Below are 21,200 nucleotides of genomic sequence, written 5' to 3'. Positions count from 1 at the left end.
CAATGACGGAGTTATTGAAGAAGGATACCAAATTTAAATGGACAGAAGAATGTGAGGTGAGTTTTCAGGAGTTAAAGAAACGTTTGACTACAGCCCCAGTGCTGATTCTTCCGGATATACGTAAGGAGTTCCAAGTGTATTGCGATGCCTCTCGCCTAGGACTTGGAAGCATGCTTATGCAGGACGACAGAGTTGTTTCGTATGCCTCATGACAACTGAAACCGCATGAGTTAAATTATGCCACGCATGATTTAGAGTTGGCTACCATAGTGCATGCGTTGAAGACTTGGAGGCATTACCTTATTGGAAACTGTTGTGATCTTACACGGATCATAAGAGTTTGAAGTACATTTTCACACAGATAGAGCTGAACCTTAGGCAGAGGAGATGGTTGGAGCTTATAAAGGATTATGACATGAAGCTTCACTATCATCCAGGCAAGGACAATGTCGTAGCAGACGCTTTGAGCCGGAAGAGTTATGCTAACATCCTCGTAAGCACAGGATTGCCAAAGGAGTTAGCAGAGGATCTCAGGGAACTTCGATTGGAGATTGTTCCTAGAGGTTTTGTTGCAACAATGGAGGTTCAGTCTACATTGTTGGGAAAGATTCGAGAAGCTCAGAAGGATGACAAAGAGATTGCTGAGATAAAAGAGAGAATGGGCAAAGGAAAGGCCAAAGGTTTTCGTGAGGATGAACACGCCACCTTATGGTTTGAGGACCGTGTTTATGTGCCAAATAACACAGAGATCAGGAAGCTAATACTTCAGGAGGCTCATGACTCACCATACTCAATTCACCCCAGAAACACCAAGATTTATGTGGATTTAAAGGAGCATTTCTGGTGGACTGGTATGAAGAAGGATATTGCCGAGTATGTAGCCATGTGTGATGTATGTTAGAGAGTGAAGGCACAACATCAAAAGCCAACCGGATTGTTACAACCTATGCCGATACCCGAATGGAAGTGGGAAAAGCTTGGCATGGATTTTATCACCGGATTGCCCAGGACCAAATCAGGATATGATTCTATATGAGTAGTAGTTGATCGCTTGACCAAAGTAGCTCACTTTATCCCAGTGAAAACCACCTATACCAGTGCGAAGTTGGCCAAAATATACATGACCAGGATTGTATGTTTGTATGGAGTTCCGAGGACAATTGTATCAGATAGAGGAACCCAGTTTACCTCAAAGTTTTGGAATCAGTTGCATGAAACTTTGGGAACCAGACTGGAGTTCAATACAACATTCCACCGCAGACAGATGGACAGACTAAGAGAGTTAACCAGATTCTGGAGGATATGTTGAGGGCCTGCACGCTAGATTATGGATCTAGTTGGGATGATAACTTGCCCTACGCAGAGTTCTCGTACAACAACAGTTACCAGGCCAGTTTGAAGATGACACCTTTCGAAGCTTTATACGGAAGGAGGTGCAGGACACCGTTATTGTGGGATCAAGTTGGAGACCGACAGATGTTCGGACTAGATTTGATTAAGGAATCAGAAGAGAAGGTTAAATTGATTAGAGATAGACTGAAGGTAGCTTAGTCCCGACAGAAGAGTTATGCGGATTCAAAACGCAAGGAGGTAGCCTATGAAATTGGAGACATAGTGTATCTTCGAGTATCACCACTCCGAGGAGTTAAGCGCTTTGGAGTTGAGGGAAAGATAGCGCCACGCTTTGTGGGACCATACAGAGTTTTGGAGCGTATGGGAGAGGTTGCTTATAAGTTGGAATTACCTGAAGGATTGTCAGGAGTTCATGATGTGTTTCATGTTTCACAGTTGAAGAAGTGTCACGCTGAGATGGCCGATATACCGTTAAGAGATACAATGCCCTTGGAGGTGATTCAGTTGGACAGTGATCTGACCTATGAGGAGAAGCCAGTCAGGATTCTTGAATTTGCCAGCCGAGTCACCCGCAGCAAGGTTATCAAGTTTTGCAAAGTTCAGTGGAGCCACCATACCGAGGATGAAGCCACCTGGGAACGAGAGGATGATCTTCGCAAGGACCACCCACACCTATTTTCTAGCCAACCCGAATCTCGAGGGCGAGATTCATCTTAAGGGGGGTAGGTTTGTAACATCCCAAATTATCAATTTGGAATGTTATACATAGATCATTCATGCATATCATATTTTGTTGCATTTCGTTTTGCGATCCTCGAAATTCTAAGCAACTCAAGGACCCTCGGAGAGAGTTGGGGATTTCACTGTTTTCATATTTGAATTCTATCAAATATTGAAACGAGGATTTTTGGTTTTAATTATTTTTCTCTCCAAAAATATTTCATATTAAAATATATGAGGGGAGGTAATATGAATTCTCCAAAATAAATGAAATGTTGGAGGAAAAATATTAAAATCAAATATTTGATTTTATTCGGAGTTTATTGCTATTCTATTTGAATTAGAAAATTTGCACGTTTCAAAGTTGCATTTTAGGGCCAAGAAAATGTTCATCTTGTTCTAAATATTTTATTTAGATGGTGAAAAATTTGTTTTGGCATTTTTAGTTTTTTATTTATTTTTCTATGATTTATTTAAATTTCGGTGAAATTATTTAAAAAGAGAGAGAGAGAGCTTCACCCCGCCGACTGGGCCGAAGCCCAGCCAGCCGGGCCGGCCCAACCGCCCCGTCCGCCTCGTCCCCGGCGCGGATGCCTCCCGCCGCGAGTCCGACCGGGACTATGTCCCGCCGCCGCCACCTTGCCCCCTCCCCCAAGCTAGCCCCCCTCCTTTTATAGCGCCACCCCGACCCGCCCCCACCACCACCCGAACCCCGCCGCCTGCCTCGCCCCGCCCGTCGCAGCGCCGCCGCCACACCGCACCGCTGCCGCCTGCCGCGCCCCACCGTTGCACGCCGCACTGCGCCTCGCCCGGCGCCACCCACCGCCGTAGCCGGACCCCGCCAGAGCCGCCCCGCCTCGCCGGAGGTATAAGCCGCCGTTGCCGTCGTTCGTTTTTTTAAAACCGATCCGGTTTTTTTAGAAAACCCTAGGTTCGTTTTTTTAGAATAGATCGATTTTTTTTCGGTTTAGTTTATTTAGCGAACATTCGTCCGTGCGTTCGTTTTAACGAATGGTGTTCACTCGTTAGCCGCAGACAACGAACGTTCGTTTGTTAGCCTGTTCGTCAGTTTTCTTTTCTCGGAATTTTCCGCGATTATTTTCTATCGTGGTTTCTGATCCGATTTTCGTTTTAGTTTATCTTTTCGCTCGTTTATCGGAATCAGGCGATTCAAGCACCTAGATCTTCGTCTCGAAACCCTCTTTCTGTTTAACCAACTTGAACAAGATTTTGATACAGTAAAATTTGACCTTAGTCAGATTAGTAATCGGATCTTGTTTCTTTCGCAGTTTGAGTTTCGTTGCTCCGTTTGATTTGATTCTTTTTGCAAAACGGAGTTCTTAAGTTGAACGTTCTGGTTAGATCTCTTATTTGAGTTTTACCCATGCTTCTTTGCTTGATTGCTTATGTATGCTATTGTTTGTTTGCGATAGAACACCCAAAGTGCGAAGCGTGTTACTACGAGTCTCTAGGTTTTGCGGATTATCAGCAAGGCAAGTAACACTTTGATCATACCCCTTTATCACCCAGTTTTTATGCATTAGTTTCAACCCTTACACATTGCATGGTTAGGACTTGTTAACATGTGGGTTGGGGAAGTAGTTGATGAGGTAGAACCTATTGCCCTGTTATTATCAAACCCTGGGAGTTACCTCTGCGTATTGCTTATATTGTTATGCTATGCTCGTAGACGTGGATTGGGTTTGAGTGAAACCATGACAGATGTGAGATTGATAATTGATGGTTCAACTTAAGGTGGCAACTTTAATACACATCTGGGTGGATTGTTTGTCGGGCGCCTGGAGAATCCAGTGTTGTCCTAGGATATCCCGGAGTACCCGTGTGATAATCCTACGGTCCGCCACCCAGGCTCAAAGGGAACTGAGATATTTCATGCTAGAAACTTCCGTGTGCAGCCACAAGCTATTATGGGCTCTAGCATAGTTGAGTAAGTTGCGTGAAGCTCTTGAAGAGGTAGACTAGCAGGTAGTTGGGTTGTAGGTGGTATAGTCTATCCGGAGTAGAGAGTTAATGCTTCTGAAAAATGGTGTCTCGGTCATCCGTTTCTCGGAGGAGATCGAGTCTTGTGGGGAAAAGTGCACAAACCTCTGCAGAGTGTATAAACTAATCATGGTTAGCCGTGTCCCCGGTTATGGACATCTTGAGTATCTAGTACTTGGATTATCATATGTATCTCATCACTCTAAATTAATATTGTTGGGTTGATAACTACTTTAATTGGGATTGAGTTGGAGGAACCTTCTCAATGATGTTTCAACTACCATGATAGTTAAATAAAATTCTATTCCTTTGTTGTAGGGAAAAATTGGCTTTTTGCAAAAACTATAACCATAGAGCTTTCCACCAGCCAAATAAGCATGTAGTGATAGCATTATTTTGTTCTTGCATTACTGTGTTACTTTGCCAGCATATTCCATGTGCTGACCCGTTTTCGGGCTGCAACGTATTATGTTGCAGACTTTTCAGACGAGGAGTAAGGTTTGTTAGGTCGTTGTCGTGCAGCTCAGCTATGCCGTTGGATTTGATGGACTCACTTTATCTTACAAGCCTTCCGCTGTTATCGTATTAGATGGCCTTAAGCCATATTTATTGTTATAAGTTCTCTTTTGAGACATTCGATGTAATAAGTGTGTGATTGCCACTCTATTATAAATCCTTCGAGTACTGTGTGCGTCAGCATTACCGATCCAGGGATGACACAGAAGCACAGAGACTTGACCGTTTGAGGTCGGGTCGCTACAAAATATTTTGTTGAAGGAGCATATCATCGCACTCAAGGGCATTATCCACAAGTTGGAGGACCTCCTACGCTCGATGTGTGACTATCCATCATCAACAACTCCACCTTCTTCACCAACAAAGAAGAACTGAGTATCTGGTATGGGCACTCCCTTTGGCAACTGCCAAGCTTGGGAGAGTGCCCCGGTATCGTATCACCATCACTTTTATCTTTACTGTTTTTCTTAGTTCGGTCCTTTTAGTAATATCTTGATCTAGTAGAATAAAGTTTTAGTATGATCTAGTTGTCAGTTTTGCTTTATGATCCCTCTATGTAATCGAGTCCGTGAGCTATATAATAAAGATTGGTGTTGAGTCAAGGGCTTGATTATTTTGCTATGATCTTGAGGGAATTAAATAAAATAAAAAAGAAGAAATAAAAAATAAAGAGATCATATGGATCTTATGGAGAGTAATGAGCTCACATATAAAGAGTTGTTGAGAGTTGACAAACACAGTTTTGGTCATCGTTGCAATGAATAGGAAGTAATAAAGAAAGAGAGGTTCACATATAAATATACTATCTTGGACATCTTTTATGATTGTGAGCGCTCATTAAAGTATGACATGCTAAGAGTTGATGTTGGACAAGGAAGACAACGTAATGGGTTATGTTTTCTTACATCTGAGATAAATTATATTGTCATGGATCATCCAACAAGTTGAGCTTGCCTTTCCCTCTCATGTTAGCCAATTTCTTTGCGCCAAGTAGAGATACTACTTGTGCTTCCAAATATCCCTAAACCCAGGTTGCCATGAGAGTCCACCATATCTACCTATGGGTTGAGTAAGATCCTTCAAGTAGGTTGTCATCGGTGCAAGCAATAAAAGTTGCTCTCTAAATATGTATGACTCATTAGTGTGGAGAAAATAAGCTTTATACGATCTTGTGATATGGAAGAAATAAAAGCGATGGACTGCATAATAAAGGTCCATATCACAAGTGGCAATATAAAATGACGTTCTTTTGCATTAAGATTTCGTGCATCCAACCATAAAAGCACATGACAACCTCTGCTTCCCTCTGCGAAGGGCCTATCTTTTACTTTTATATTCTACCTTACATAAGAGTCATTGTGATCTGCACCTTTCCTTTTTACGTTTTATCCTTTGGCAAGCACAATATGTTGGAAAGATCCTGATATATATAGCTAATTGGATGTGAGTCTTCATGAACTATTATTGTTGACATTACCCTTGAGGTAAAACATTGGGAGGCAAAACGATAAGCCCCTATCTTTCTCTGTGTCTGATTAAAACTTCATACCCATAAATATTGCATGAGTGTTAGCAATTGTGAAAGACTAAAAGATGGTTGAGTATGTGGACATGCTGAAAAGCTCTTATATCGACTCTTTCCTATGTTATGATAAATTGCAATTGCCTCAATGACTGAGATTAGAGTTTTTTGGTTCTCAATGAAGTTTATAATTCATACTTGAAATTGTGATTGAATTGTTACTTTAGCATAAGAGATCATATGACAAGACAATATATATATATATGTTGCTGTTCTAAGAATGATCATGATGCCCTCATGTCCGTATTTTATTTTTATCGACACCTCTATCTCTAAACATGTGGACATATTTTTCGATTTCGGCTTTTGCTTGAGGACAAGCGAGGTCTAAGCTTGGGGAGTTGATACGTCCATTTTGCATCATGCTTTTATATCGATATTTATTGCATTATGGGCAGTTATTACACATTATGTCATAATACTTATGCCTATTCTCTCTTATTTTACAAGGTTTACATGAAGAGGGAGAATGCCGGCAGCTGGGATTCTGGGCTGGAAAAGGAGCTAATATTAGAGACCTATTCTGCACAGCTCCAAAAGTCCTGAAACTTCACGGAAGTTATTTCCAGAATATATAAAAAATACTAAGCGCAAGGAGTACCAGAGGGGGGCCACACACCAGCCACGAGGGTGGGGTGCGCGCCCAGGCTGGTAGGCCCCCCTGGTGGCCCTCCGATGTCCATCTTCTGCTATATGGAGTCTTTCGTCGAGGAAAAAATCATAAGCAAGCTTTCGGGACGAGACTCCGCCGCCACGAGGAGGAACCTTGGCAGAACCAATCTAGGGCTCCGGCGGAGCTGTTCTGCCGGGGAAACTTCCCTCCGGGAGGGGGAAATCATCACCATCGTCATCACCAACGATCTTCTCATCGGGAGGGGGTCAATCTCCATCAACATATACACCAGCATCATCTCATCTCAAACCCTAGTTCATCTCCTGTATCCAATCTTTGTATCCAAACCTCAGATTGGTACCTATGGGTTGCTAGTAGTGTTGATTACTCCTTGTAGTTGATGCTAGTTGGTTTACTTGGTGGAAGATTATATGTTCAGATCCATTATGCATATTAATACCCCTCTGATTATGAACATGAATATGCTTTGTGAGTAGTTACGTTTGTTCCTGAGGAAATGGGAGGAGTCTTGCTATTAGTAGTCATGTGAATTCGGTATTCGTTCGATATTTTGATGAGATGTATGTTGTCATCCCTCTAGTGGTGTCATGTGAACGTCGACTACATGACACTTCACCATTGTTTGTGCCTAGAGGGAGGCATTGGGAAGTAATAAGTAGATGATGGGTTGCTAGAATGACAGAAGCTTAAACCCTAGTTTATGCGTTGCTTTGTAAGGGGTTGATTTGGATCCATATGTTTCATGATATGGTTAGGTTTACCTTAATACTTCTGTTGTAGTTGTGGATGCTTGCAATAGGGGTTAATCATAAGTGGGATGCTTGTCCAAGTAAGGACAGCACCCAAGCACCAGTCCACCCACATATCAAATTATCAAAGTACCGAACGTGAATCATATGATCGTGATGAAAACTAGCTTGACGATAATACCCATGTGTCCTCGGGAGTGTTACATCTCCAACGTATCTATAATTTTTGATTGCTCCATGCTATATTATCTACTGTTTTGGACATTATTGGGCTTTATTTTCCACTTTTATATTATTTTTGGGACTAACCTATTAACCGGAGGCCCAACCCAGAATTGTTGTTTTTTTGCCTATTTTAGGGTTTCGAAGAAAAGGAATATCAAACGGAGTCCAAACGGAATGAAACCTTCGGGAATGTGATTTTCTCACCGAACATGATCGAGGAGACTTGGACCCTACGTCAAGAAACAAAGGAGGAGGCCACGAGGTAGGGGGCGCGCCTACCCCCCCTCCCCCAGGCGCTCCATCCACCCTCGTGGGCCCCCTGTTGCTCCACCGACGTACTCCTTCCTCCTATATATACCTACGTACCCCCAAATGATCAGATACGGAGCCAAAACCCTAATTCCACCGCCGTAACTTCCTGTATCCACGAGATTCCATCTTGGGGCCTGTTCCGGAGCTCCGCCGGAGGGGGTATCCATCACGGAGGGCTTCTACATCAACACCATAGCCTCTCCGATGAAGTGTGAGTAGTTTACCTCAGACCTTTGGGTCCATAGTTATTAGCTAGATGGCTTCTTCTCTCTTTTTGGATCTCAATACAATGTTCTCCCCCTCTTTTGTGGAGAACTATTCGATGTAATCTTCTTTTTGCGGTGTGTTTGTTGAGACCGATGAATTGTGGGTTTATGATCAAGTCTATCTATGAACAATATTTGAATCTTCTATGAATTCTTTTATGTATGATTGGTTATATTTGCAAGTCTCTTCGAATTATCGGTTTGGTTTGGCCTACTAGATTGATCTTTCTTGCAATGGGAGAAGTGCTTAGCTTTGGGTTCAATCTTGCGGTGTCCTTTCCCAGTGACAGTAGGGGCAGCAAGGCACATATTGTATTGTTGCCATCGAGGATAACAAGATGGTTTTTTTATCATATTGCATGAATTTATCCCCCTACATCATGTCATCTTGCTTAAGGCGTTACTCTGTTTTCATTAACTTAATACTCTAGATGCATGCTGGATACCAGTCGATGAATAGAGTAATAGTAGTAGATGCAGGCAGGAGTCGGTCTACTTGTCTCGGACGTGATGCCTATATACATGATCATACCTAGATATTCTCATAACTATGCTCAATTCTGCCAATTGCTCAACAGTAATTCATTCACCCACCGTAGAATACTTATGCTCTTGAGAGAAGCCACTAGTGAAATCTATGGCCCCCAGGTCTATCTTCATCATAATAATCTTCCAATACTTAGTTATTTCCTTTGCTTTTTACTTTGCATTTATTTTACTTTGCATCTTTATGATAAAAATACCAAAAATATTATCTTATCATATCTATCAGATCTCACTCTCGTAAGTGACCGTGAAGGGATTGACAACCCCTTATCGCGTTGGTTGCGAGGAGTTATTTGCTTTGTGCAGTTACTAGGGGACACGCGCGCAACCTCCTACTGGATTTATACCTTGGTTCTCAAAAACTGAGGGAAATACTTACGCCACTTTGTTGCATCATCCTTTCCTCTTCGGGGAAATCCAACGCAGTGCTCAAGAGGTAGCAAGAAGAATTTCTAGCGCCGTTGCCGTGGAGGTTCATGCAAGTCAAGATTTGACTTCCAACAACGAGCCATTTCTGGCGTCTACGCAAAAGTCAACATACCAAGTACCCATCACAATCCTTATCTCCCGCATTACATTATTTGCCATTTGCCTCTCGTTTTCCTCTCCCCCACTTCACCCTTGCCGTTTTATTCGCCCTCTCTCTCTCTATCCTCCCTCTCTTTCTCTATTTGCCTCCATTTGCATTTTGCACTTTCTGTCGTCATGTCTGAAATTGGGGAAATTATTGTCGATATGGACAATAATAATATCATGAAAATTTTTGATGCTCCTACTAAGGAACTCCCTATCTTACATAGAAAAAAAATTCCGTGTTGGTAGTGGTAATATTATTGGAAAAGGAGTTATTCAAGATTTCTTTACTTGTGCCGGTGCTTTGCCTTCTATGGGTAGTTCTATCCTTCATAGAACTAGTAGTCTTGCGGACGCTATTGCCATGCTTGTGGTTGAACTTGAAAGACAATTCATGCACATGCACCCTTGCATACAAAGGATTTTCCTAGAATTTTCTAATATTGAGCATTCCTCTGTTAAGTGTGCCGCTACTATATTTTTGGCTCATGAGTTTATATTCATAATAAAAGAGGCCAAAGAAATCTTTGCACATTATAGGGTGGATGCTTGCTGTCCTCCCATAGAGGCTATCCTTTTTGATCAAGAAAAAATAATGCGTTTTCAATCTCTAGACTATGTTGCTTTCAATGAAAATCTTAGAAAAAGGGTTCCTACCAATGTTTGAGTTGATAGAATTTCTGAACTTAATGATGATTTGGCCATTCGAAATAATGAACTACGATATTCTCTTGAATATAGGCTCACAAAGTTCTGTCAAAAGAATGCTTATAATGATGAATTGGTTGTGCAATACGAAGGGCCGAAGGAGGAACCTATACCTCCTAAAGTTGATCTTGGGGACTTTTGTCCCATTAAATTTAGCCCTTTTGATTATTTTTTATTGCCTCAAAGAAAACTTGCTGCCGAACGTAGAGAATATGAAATGAGTTTTAATGATCTATCTTACTATTATGGCAATACCTAGATCTATCCTTGCTTTTTATGCCTAGCTAGGGGCGTTAAACGATAGCGCTTGTTGGGAGGCAACCCAATTTTATTTTTATTCCTTGCTTTTTTCTCCTGTTTAGTAATAAATAATTTATCTAGCCTCTGTTTTGGTTGTGTTTTTTGTGTTTAATTAGTGTTTGTACCAAGTAGAACCGTTGGGAAGACTTGGGAAAAGTCTTGATATCTTGCTGTAAAAAACAGAAACTTTAGCGCTCACGAGAACTGCTGTCATTTTTATTTGGAAAATGATATTTAGTTAATTATTTCTGAAGATGAGTAATAGATAAATTCCTCACGTACAGAAATTTATTTTAGAATTTTTGGGGTTCCAGATCTTGCGCTAACTACAGATTACTACAGACTGTTCTGTTTTTGACAGATTCTGTTTTTCGTGTGTTGTTTGCTTATTTGGATGAATCTATGGCTAGTAAAATAGTTTATAAACCATAGAGAAGTTGGAATACAGTAGGTTTAACACCAATATAAATAAATAATGAGTTCATTACAGTACCTTGAAGGGTCTTTTGTTTTCTTTCGCTAATGGAGCTCACGAGATTTTCTACTTTAAGTTTTGTGTTGTGAAGTTTTCAAGTTTTGGGTAAAGATTTGATGGATTATGGAACAAGGAGTTGCAAGATCCTAAGCTTGGGGATGCCCATGGCACCCCCAATATAATCTAAGGACACCACCTAAAAGCCAAAGCTTGGGGATGCCCCGGAAGGCATACCCTCTTTCGTCTACTTTTATCGATAACTTTACTTGGAGCTATATTTTTATTCACCACATGATATGTGTTTTGCTTGGAGCGCCTTGTATTATTTGAGTCTTTATTTTTTAGTTTACCACAATCATCCTTGCTGTACACACCTTTTTATAGAGCCATACATGATTTGGAATTTGTTAGAATACTCTATGTGCTTCGCTTATATCTTTTGAGTTATATAGTTTTGCTCTAGTACTTCACTTATATCTTTTAGAGCACGGTGGTGGATTTGTTTTATAGAAACTATTGATCTCTCATGCTTCACTTAGATTATTTTGAGAGTCTTAAATAGCATGGTAATTTGCTTAAGAATCCTTATATGCTAGGTATACAATATTAATAATAAAATTCTCTTATGAGTGTGTTGAATACTATGAGAAGTTTGATGCTTGATAATTGTTTTGAGATATGAAGATGGTGATATTAAAGTTGTGCTAGTTGAGTAGTTGTGAATTTGAGAAATACTTGTGTTAAAGTTTGTGATTCTCGTAGCATGCACGTATGGTGAACCGTTATGTGATGAAGTCGGAGCATGATTTATTTATTGATTGTCTTCCTTATGAGTGGCGGTCGGGGACGAGCGATGGTCTTTTCCTACCAATCTATCCCCCTAGGAGCATGCGCGTAATAATTTGCTTTGATAACTTGTAGATTTTTGCAATAAGTATATGAGTTCTTTATGACTAATGTTGAGTCCATGGATTATACGCACTCTCACCCTTCCACCATTGCTAGGCTCTCTAATACCGCGCACCTTTCGCCGGTATCATACACCCACCATATACCTTCCTCAAAACAGCCACCATACATACCTATTATGGCATTTCCATAGCCATTCAGAGATATATTGCCATGCAACTTTCCACCATTCCATTTATTATGACACACTCCATCATTGTCATATTGTTTAGCATGATCATGTAGTTGATATCGTATTTGTGGCAAAGCCACCGTTCATAATTCTTTCATACATGTCACTCATGAGTCATTGCATATCCCGGTACACCGCCGGAGGCATTCATATAGAGTCATATTTTGTTCTAAGTATCGAGTTGTAATTGTTGAGTTGTAAGAAAATAAAAGTGTGATGATCATCGTTATTAGAGCATTGTCCCAGTGAGGAAAGGATGATGGAGACTATGATTCCCCCACAAGTCGGGATGAGACTCCGGACAAAAAATAAAAAAAGAAAGAAAGAAAAGAGGCCATAAAAAGAGAAAAGGCCCAAATAAAAGAATGAGAGAAAAAGAGAGAAGGGACAATGCTGCTATCCTTTTACCACACTTGTGCTTCAAAGTAGCACCAGGATCTTCATAGTAGAAAGTTTCTCATTTCGTCACTTTCATATACTAGTGGGAATTTTTCATTATAGAACTTGGCTTGTATATTCCAATGATGCGCTTCCTCAAAATGCCCTAGGTCTTCATGAGCAAGCAAGTTGGATGCACACCCACTTAGTTTCTTTTTGAGCTTTCATATACTTATAGCTCTAGTGCATCCGTTGCATGGCAATCCCTACTCACTCACATTGATATCTATTGATGGCATCTCCATATCCCGTTGATATGCCTAGTTGATGTGAGACTATCTTCTCCCTTTTTGTCTTATCCACAACCACCATTCTATTCCACCTATAGTGCTATATCCATGGCTCACGCTCATGTATTGCGTGAAGATTGAAAAAGTTTTGAGAATGTCAAAAGTATGAAACAATTGCTTGGCTTGTCATCGGGGTTGTGCATGATTTAAATACTTTGTGTGGTGAAGATAGAGCATAGCCAGACTATATGGTTTTGTAGGGATAACTTTCTTTGGCCATGTTATTTTGAGAAGACATGATTGCTTTGTTAGTATGCTTGAAGTATTATTATTTTTATGTCAATATGAACTTTTATCTTGAATCTTTCGGATCTGAATATTCATACCACAATTAAGAATAATTACATTATAATTATGCCAAGTAGCACTCCGCATCAAAAATTCTGTTTTTATCATTTACCTACTCGAGGACGAGCAGGAATTCAGCTTGGGGATGCTTGATACGTCTCCAACGTATCTATAATTTTTGATTGCTCCATGCTATATTATCTACTGTTTTGGACATTATTGGGCTTTATTTTCCACTTTTATATTATTTCTGGGACTAACCTATTAACCGGAGGCCCATCCCAGAATTGCTGTTTTTTTGCCTATTTTAGGGTTTCGAAGAAAAGGAATATCAAACGGAGTCCAAATGGAATGAAACCTTCGGGAACGTGATTTTCTCACCGAACATGACCCAGGAGACTTGGACCCTACGTCAAGAAACAAAGGAGGAGGCCACGGGGTAGGGGGCGCGCCTACCCCCCTAGGTGCACCCTCCACCCTCGTGGGCCCCCTGTTGCTCCACCGACGTACTCCTTCCTCCTATATATACCTACGTACCCCCAAACGATCAGATCTGGAGCCAAAACCCTAATTCCACCACGTAACTTCCTGTATCCACGAGATCCCATCTTGGGGCCTGTTCCGGAGCTCCGCCGGAGGGGGTATCCATCACGGAGGGCTTGTACATCAACACCATAGCCTCACCGATGAAGTCTGAGTAGTTACCTCAGACCATCGGGTCCATAGTTATTAGCTAGATGGCTTCTTCTCTCTTTTTGGATCTCAATACAATGTTCTCCCCCACTCTTGTGGCGAACTATTCGATGTAATCTTCTTTTTGCGGTGTGTTTGTTGAGACCGATGAATTGTGGGTTTATGATCAAGTCTATCTATGAACAATATTTGAATCTTCTATGAATTCTTTTATGTATGATTGGTTATCTTTGCAAGTCTCTTCAAATTATCAATTTGGTTTGGCCTACTAGATTGATCTTTCTTGCAATGGGAGAAGTGCTTAGCTTTGGGTTCAATCTTGCGGTGTCCTTTCCCAGTGACAGTAGGGGCAGCAAGGCACGTATTGTATTGTTGCCTTCGAGGATAACAAGATGGGGTATTTATCATATTGCATGAATTTATCCCTCTACATCATGTCATCTTGCTTAAGGCGTTACTCTGTTTTCGTTAACTTAATACTCTAGATGCATGCTTGATAGCGGTCGATGAGTGGAGTAATAGTAGTAGATGCAGGCAGGAGTTGGTCTACTTGTCTCGGACGTGATGCCTATATACATGATCATACCTAGATATTCTCATAACTATGCTCAATTCTGTCAATTGCTCAACAGTAATTCGTTCACCCACCGTAGAATACTTATGCTCTTGAGAGAAGCCACTAGTGAAACCTATGGCCCTCGGGTCTATCTTCATCATATTAATCTTCCAATACTTAGTTATTTCCTTTGCTTTTTTACTTTTCCTTTATTTTACTTTGCATCTTTATCATAAAAATACCAAAAATATAATCTTATCATATCTATCAGATCTCACTCTCGTAAGTGATCGTGAAGGGATTGACAACCCCTTATCGCGTTGGTTGCGAGGAGTTATTTGCTTTGTGCAGGTACTAGGGGACGCGCGCGCAACCTCCTACTGGATTGATACCTTGGTTCTCAAAAACTGAGGGAAATACTTACGCTAATTTGCTGCATCATCCTTTCCTCTTCGGGGAAATCCAACGCAGTGCTCAAGAGGTAGCAGGGAGCGCTTTCCTTCATATAAGAGTTTGTCCATGCTTGTCCTTTGATACAAAAAGGATTGGGCCATCTTGCTGGACCTTATTTACTTTTATTACTTGCTACTCGTTACAAATTACCTTATCACAAAACTATCTATTACCGATAATTTTAGTGCATGTAGAGAATACCTTACTGAAAATTGATTATCATTTCCTTATGCTCTTCGTTGGATTCTACACTCTTACTTATCGAAAAGGCTATGATAGATCCCCTACACTTGTGGGTCATCAGTTAGTTGCGGGACGATGCATTACGACACGAGTAAAGAGACTTGCCGGTTGATACATCTCCAACATATATATAATTTTTGATTGCTCCATGCTATTATATTATCTATTTTGGATGTTAATGGGCTTTATTTTACACTTTTGTATCATTTTTGGGACTAACCTATTACCGGAGGCCCAGCCCAAATTGCTGTTTTTTTGCCTATTTCAGTGTTTCGCAGAAAACGAATATCAAACAGAGTCCAAACGGAATGAAACCTTCGGGAATGTGATTTTCTCAACAAACGTGATCCAGGAGACTTGGAGTGGGCATCAAGAAACAATCAAGGAAGCCACGAGGCAGGGGGCGCACCTACCCCACGCGGCGCACCCTCCACCCTCGTGGGCCCCTCGTTGCTCCACCGACCTACTTCTTCCTCCTATATATATATATATATCCACATACCCCCCAAACATCCAGGAGCACCACGAAAACCTAATTCCACCGCCGCAACCTTCTGTACCCGAGAGATCCCATCTTGGGGCCTTTTCCGAAGCTTCGCCGGAGGGGGCATTGATCACGGAGGGCCTCTACATCAACTCCATGGCCTCTTCGGTGATGTGTGAGTAGTTTGCTTCAGACCTTCGGGTCCATAGTTATTAGCTAGATGTCTTCTTCTCTCTCTTTGGATCTCAATACAAAGTTCTCCTCGATTCTCTTGGAGATCTATTCAATGTAATCTTCTTTTGTGGTGTGTTTGTCGAGATCCGGTGAATTGTGGGTTTATGATCAAGTTTATCTATGAACAATATTTGAATCTCCTCTGAATTCTTTTATGTATGATTGGTTTATCTTTGCAAGTCTCTTCGAATTATCAGTTTGGTTTGGCCTGCTAGATTGATCTTTCTTGCAATGGGAGAAGTGCTTAGCTTTGGGTTCAATCTTGCGGTGTCCTTTCCTAGTGACAGCAGGGGCAGCAAGGCATGTATTGTATTGTTGCCATCGAGGATAAAAAGATGGGGTTTATATCATATTGCATGAGTTTATCCCTCTACATCATGTCATCTTACTTAAAGCATTACTCTGTTCTTATGAACTTAATACTCTAGATGCATGCTGGATAGCGGTCGATGTGTGGAGTAATAGTAGTAGATGCAGAATCGTTTCGGTCTACTTGTCGCGGATGTGATGCCTATATACATGATCATACTTAGATATTCTCATAACTATGCTCAATTCTATCAATTGCTCGACAGTAATTTGTTTCCCACAGTAATACTTATGCTCTTGAGAGAAGCCACTAGTGAAACCTATGGCCCCCGGGTCTATCTTCCATCATATTAATCTTCCAACACTTAGCTATTTCCTTTGCCGTTTATTTTACTTTGCATCTTTATTTCTCTTTATCATAAAAATACCAAAAATATTATCTTACCATATCTATCAGATCTCACTCTCGTAAGTGACCGTGAAGGGATTGACAACCCCTTTATCGCGTTGGTTGCGAGGTTCTTATTTGTTTGTGTAGGTGCGTGGGACTCGAGCGTGATCTCCTACTGGATTGATACCTTGGTTCTCAAAAACTGAGGGAAATACTTATGCTACTGTACTGCATCACCCTTTCCTCTTCAAGGAAAAACCAACGCAGTGCTCAAGAGGTAGCAAGAAGGATTTCTGGCGCCGTTGCCGGGGAGATTCGCGCCAAGCCAAGTCAAGATTTGACTCTCGACAATGAGCCATTTCTGGTGCCGTTGCCGGGGAGATTCGCGCCAAGTCAAGTCAAGATTTGACTCTCGGCAATGAGCCATTTCTCGCACCGTTGTCGGGGAGTCTACGCACAAGTCTTGTTGAACTTGCTGTAAAAAACAGAAACTTTAGCGCTCACGAGAACTGCTGTCATTTTTATTTGCAGAGTTCTATTTAGTTAATTCTTTTTGAAGATGATTAATAGATAAATTCCTCACGTCCAGCAATTTATTTTAGAATTTTTGGGGTTCCATATATTGCGCTAGCTACAGATTACTACAGACTGTTCTGTTTTTGACAGATTCTGTTTTTCGTGTGTTGTTTGCTTATTTTGATGAATCTATGGCTAGTAAAATAGTTTATAATACATAGAGAAGTTGGAATACAGTAGGTTTAACACCAATATAAATAAAGAATGAGTTCATTACAGTACCTTGAAGTGGTCTTTTGTTTTCTTTCTCTAACGGAGCTCACGAGATTTCTATTGAGTTTTGTGTTGTGAAGTTTTCAAGTTTTGGGTGAATTCTTTTGATGGATTATGGAACAAGGAGTGGCAAGAGCCTAAGCTTGGGGATGCCCATGGCACCCCCAAGATAATCCAAGGACACCAAAAAGTCAAAGCTTGGGGATGCCGCGGAAGGCATCCCCTCTTTCGTCCACTCCCATCGGTAATTTACTTGGAGCTATATTTTTATTCACCAACATGATATGTGTTTTGCTTGGAGGGTCTTGTATTATTTGTATCTTTGTGTTTTAGTGTGCCACAATCATCCTTTCTGTACACACCTTTTGAGAGAGCCATACATGAATTAAAATTTGATAGAATACTCTATGTGCTTCACTTATATCTTTTGAGCTATGTAGTTTTGCTCTATGTGCTTCACTTATATCTTTTGAGCGTTATAATTTTGCTCTGTGTGCTTCACTTAGATCTTTTAAGAGAACAGTGGTGGATTTGTTTTAAAGAAACTATTGATCTCTCATCCTTCACTTAAATTATTTTGAGAGTCTCTTAATAGCATGGTAATTTGCTTACTAATAACATGCTTGGTATTTAAGATTTTTGAAACTTTCTTTTGAGTGCATTGAATACTAAGAAAAGATTGAAGCATGATAATTGTTTTGAGATATGGAGGTGATAATATTAGAGTCATGCTAGTTGATTAGTTGAGAATTTAAAGAATACTTGTGTTAAAGTTTGTGATTCCCGTAGCATGCACGTATGGTGAACCGTTATGTGATGAAGTCGGAGCATGATTTATTTATTGATTTTCTTCCTTATGAGTGGCGGTCGGGGACGAGCGATAGTCTTTCCTACCAATCTATCCCCTAGGAGCACGCGCGTAATACTTTGCTTTGATAACTTCTAGATTTTTGCAATAAGTATATGAGTTCTTTATGACTAATGTTGAATCCATGGATTATATGCACTTTTTCCCATCCTTCCACCATTGCTAGCCTCTCTAATACCGCGCAATTTTCGCCGGTATCATACACCTACCATATACCTTCCTCAAAACAGCCACCATACCTACCTATCATGGCATTTCCATAGCCATTCCGAGATGTATTGCCATGAAACTTTCCACCATTCCGTTTATTATGGCACGCTCCATCATTGTCATATTGCTAGCATGATCATGTAGTTGACATCGTATTTGTGGCAAAGCCACCATTCATAATTCTTTCATACATGTCACTCTTGATTCATTGCATATCCCGGTACACCGCCGGAGGCATTCATATAGAGTCATATTTTGTTCTAAGTATCGAGTTGTTGAGTTTTAAGAAAAATAAAAGTGTGATGATCATCATTTTTAGAGCATTGTCCCAAGTGAGGAAAGAATGATGGAGACTATGATTCCCCCATAAGTCGGGATGAGACTCCGGATGAAAAATAAAAAAATGAGATAAAAAGAGAGAAGGGACAGTGTTATTATCCTTTTACCACACTTGTGCTTCAAAGTAGCACCATGATCTTCATGATAGAGAGTCTCTCGTTATGTCACTTTCATATACTAGTGGGAATTTTACATTATAGAACTTGGCTTGTATATTCCAATGATGGGCTTCCTCCAAATGCCCTAGGTCTTCGTGAGCAAGCAAGTTGGATGCACACCCACTTAGTTTCTTTTGATGAGCTTTCATATACTTATAGCTCTAGTGCATCTGTTGCATGGCAATCCCTACTCACTCACATTGATATCTATTGATGGGCATCTCCATAGCCCGTTGATACGCCTAGTTGATGTGAGACTATCTTCCCCTTTTTTTGTCTTCTCCACAACCACCATTCTATTCCACATATAGTGCTATATCCATGGCTCACGCTCATGTATTGCGTGAAGATTGAAAAAGTTTTGAAAAAGTTAGAGTATGAAACAATTGCTTGGCTTGTCATCGGGGTTGTGCATGATTTATATACTTTGTGTGGTGAAGATAGAGCATAGCCAGACTATATGATTTTGTAGGGATAACTTTCTTTGGCCATGTTATTTTGAGAAGACATAATTGCTTTGTTAGTATGCTTGAAGTATTATTATTTTTATGTCAATATAAACTTTTGTCTTGAATCTTTCGAATCTGAATATTCATATCACAATTAAGAAGATTTGCATTGAAATTATGCCAAGTAGCACTCCGCATCAAAAATTCTCTTCTTATCATTTACCTACTCGAGGACGAGCAAGAATTAAGCTTGGGGATGCCTGATACGTCTCCAACGTATCTATAATTTTTGATTGCTCCATGCTATATTATTTACTGTTTTGGACTATATTGGGCTTTATTTTCCACTTTTATATTATTTTTGGGACTAACCTATTAACCGGAGGCCCAGCCCAGAATTGCTGTTTTTTGCCTATTTCAGTGTTTCGAAGAAACGGAATATCAAACGGAGTCCAAACGGAATAAACCTTTCTCGAACGTGATTTTCTTCCCGAATATGACCCAGGAGACTTGGACCCTACGCCAAGGAAGCTTCGAGGTGGGCACGAGGTAGGGGGGCGCGCCCTATACCCCCAGGCGCGCCCCCCACCCTCGTGGGCCACTGAAGCTCCACCGACGTACTTATTCCTCCTATATATACCTATGTATCCCCAAACGAATAGAGACGGAGCCAAAAACCTAATTCCACTGCCGCAACTTTCTGTATCCACGAGATCCCATCTTCGGGCCTGTTCCAGAGCTCCTCCGAAGAGGGCCATCATCACGGAGGGCTTCTACATCATCATAGCCTCTCCGATGAAGTGTGAGTAGTTTACCTTAGACCTTCGGGTCCATAGTTATTAGCTAGATGGCTTCTTCTCTCTTTTTGGATCTCAATACAAAGTTCTCCCCCTCTCTCGTGGAGATCTATTCGATGTAATCTTCTTCTTTTTGCGGTGTGTTTGTTGAGACCGATGAATTGTGGGTTTATGATCAAGTCTATCTATGAATAATATTTGAATCTTCTCTGAATTCTTTTATGTATGATCGGTTATCTTTGCAAGTCTCTTCGAATTATCAGTTTGGTTTGGCCTACTAGATTGGTTTTTCTTGCCATGGGAGAAGTGCTTAGCTTTGGGTTCGATCTTGCGGTGTCCTTTCCCAGTGACAGAAGGGGCAGCAAGGCACGTATTGCATTGTTGCCATCGAGGATAACAAGATGGGGTTTATTTCATATTGCATGAATTTATCTCTCTACATCATGTCATCTTGCTTAAAGCGTTACTCTGTTTTTAACTTAATACTCTAGATGCATGTTGGATAGCGGTCGATGAGTGGAGTAATAGTAGTAGATGCGGAACCATTTTGGTCTACTTGTCACGGACGTGATGCCTATATACATGATCATGCCTAGATATTCTCATAACTATGCTCAATTCTGTCAATTGCTCAACAGTAATTTGTTCACCCACCGTAGAATACTTATGCTCTTGAGAGAAGCCACTAGTGAAACCTATGGCCCCCGGGTCTATTCTCATCATATCAATCTCCATCACTTTAATATTGCTTTGCTTTTTACTTTGCCTTTTACTTTTCACTTTGCATCTCTATACCAAAAATACCAAAAATATTATATCTATCAGATCTCACTCTCGTAAGTGACCGTGAAGGGATTGACAACCCCTAATCGCGTTGGTTGCGAGTAGCTATCATTTTGTGCAGGTACAAGGGACTTGAGCGTGGCCTCCTACTGGATCGATACCTTGGTTCTCAAAAACTGAGGGAAATACTTACGCTACTCTGCTGCATCATCCTTTCCTCTTCGGAGAAATCCAACGCAAGCTCAAGAGGTAGCACAACGCCAGAAGCCTAATACTATTATATTGCTTTGAGTTTCAGGTAGAATGAAATTACACAAAATTATTTAT

This window comes from Triticum urartu, chromosome 3 (genome assembly GCF_003073215.2).
Source record: "Triticum urartu cultivar G1812 chromosome 3, Tu2.1, whole genome shotgun sequence".
Taxonomy (NCBI): domain Eukaryota; kingdom Viridiplantae; phylum Streptophyta; class Magnoliopsida; order Poales; family Poaceae; genus Triticum; species Triticum urartu.
The sequence above is the reverse complement of the archived record's forward strand: the minus strand, read 5'-3'. Positions refer to the sequence as shown.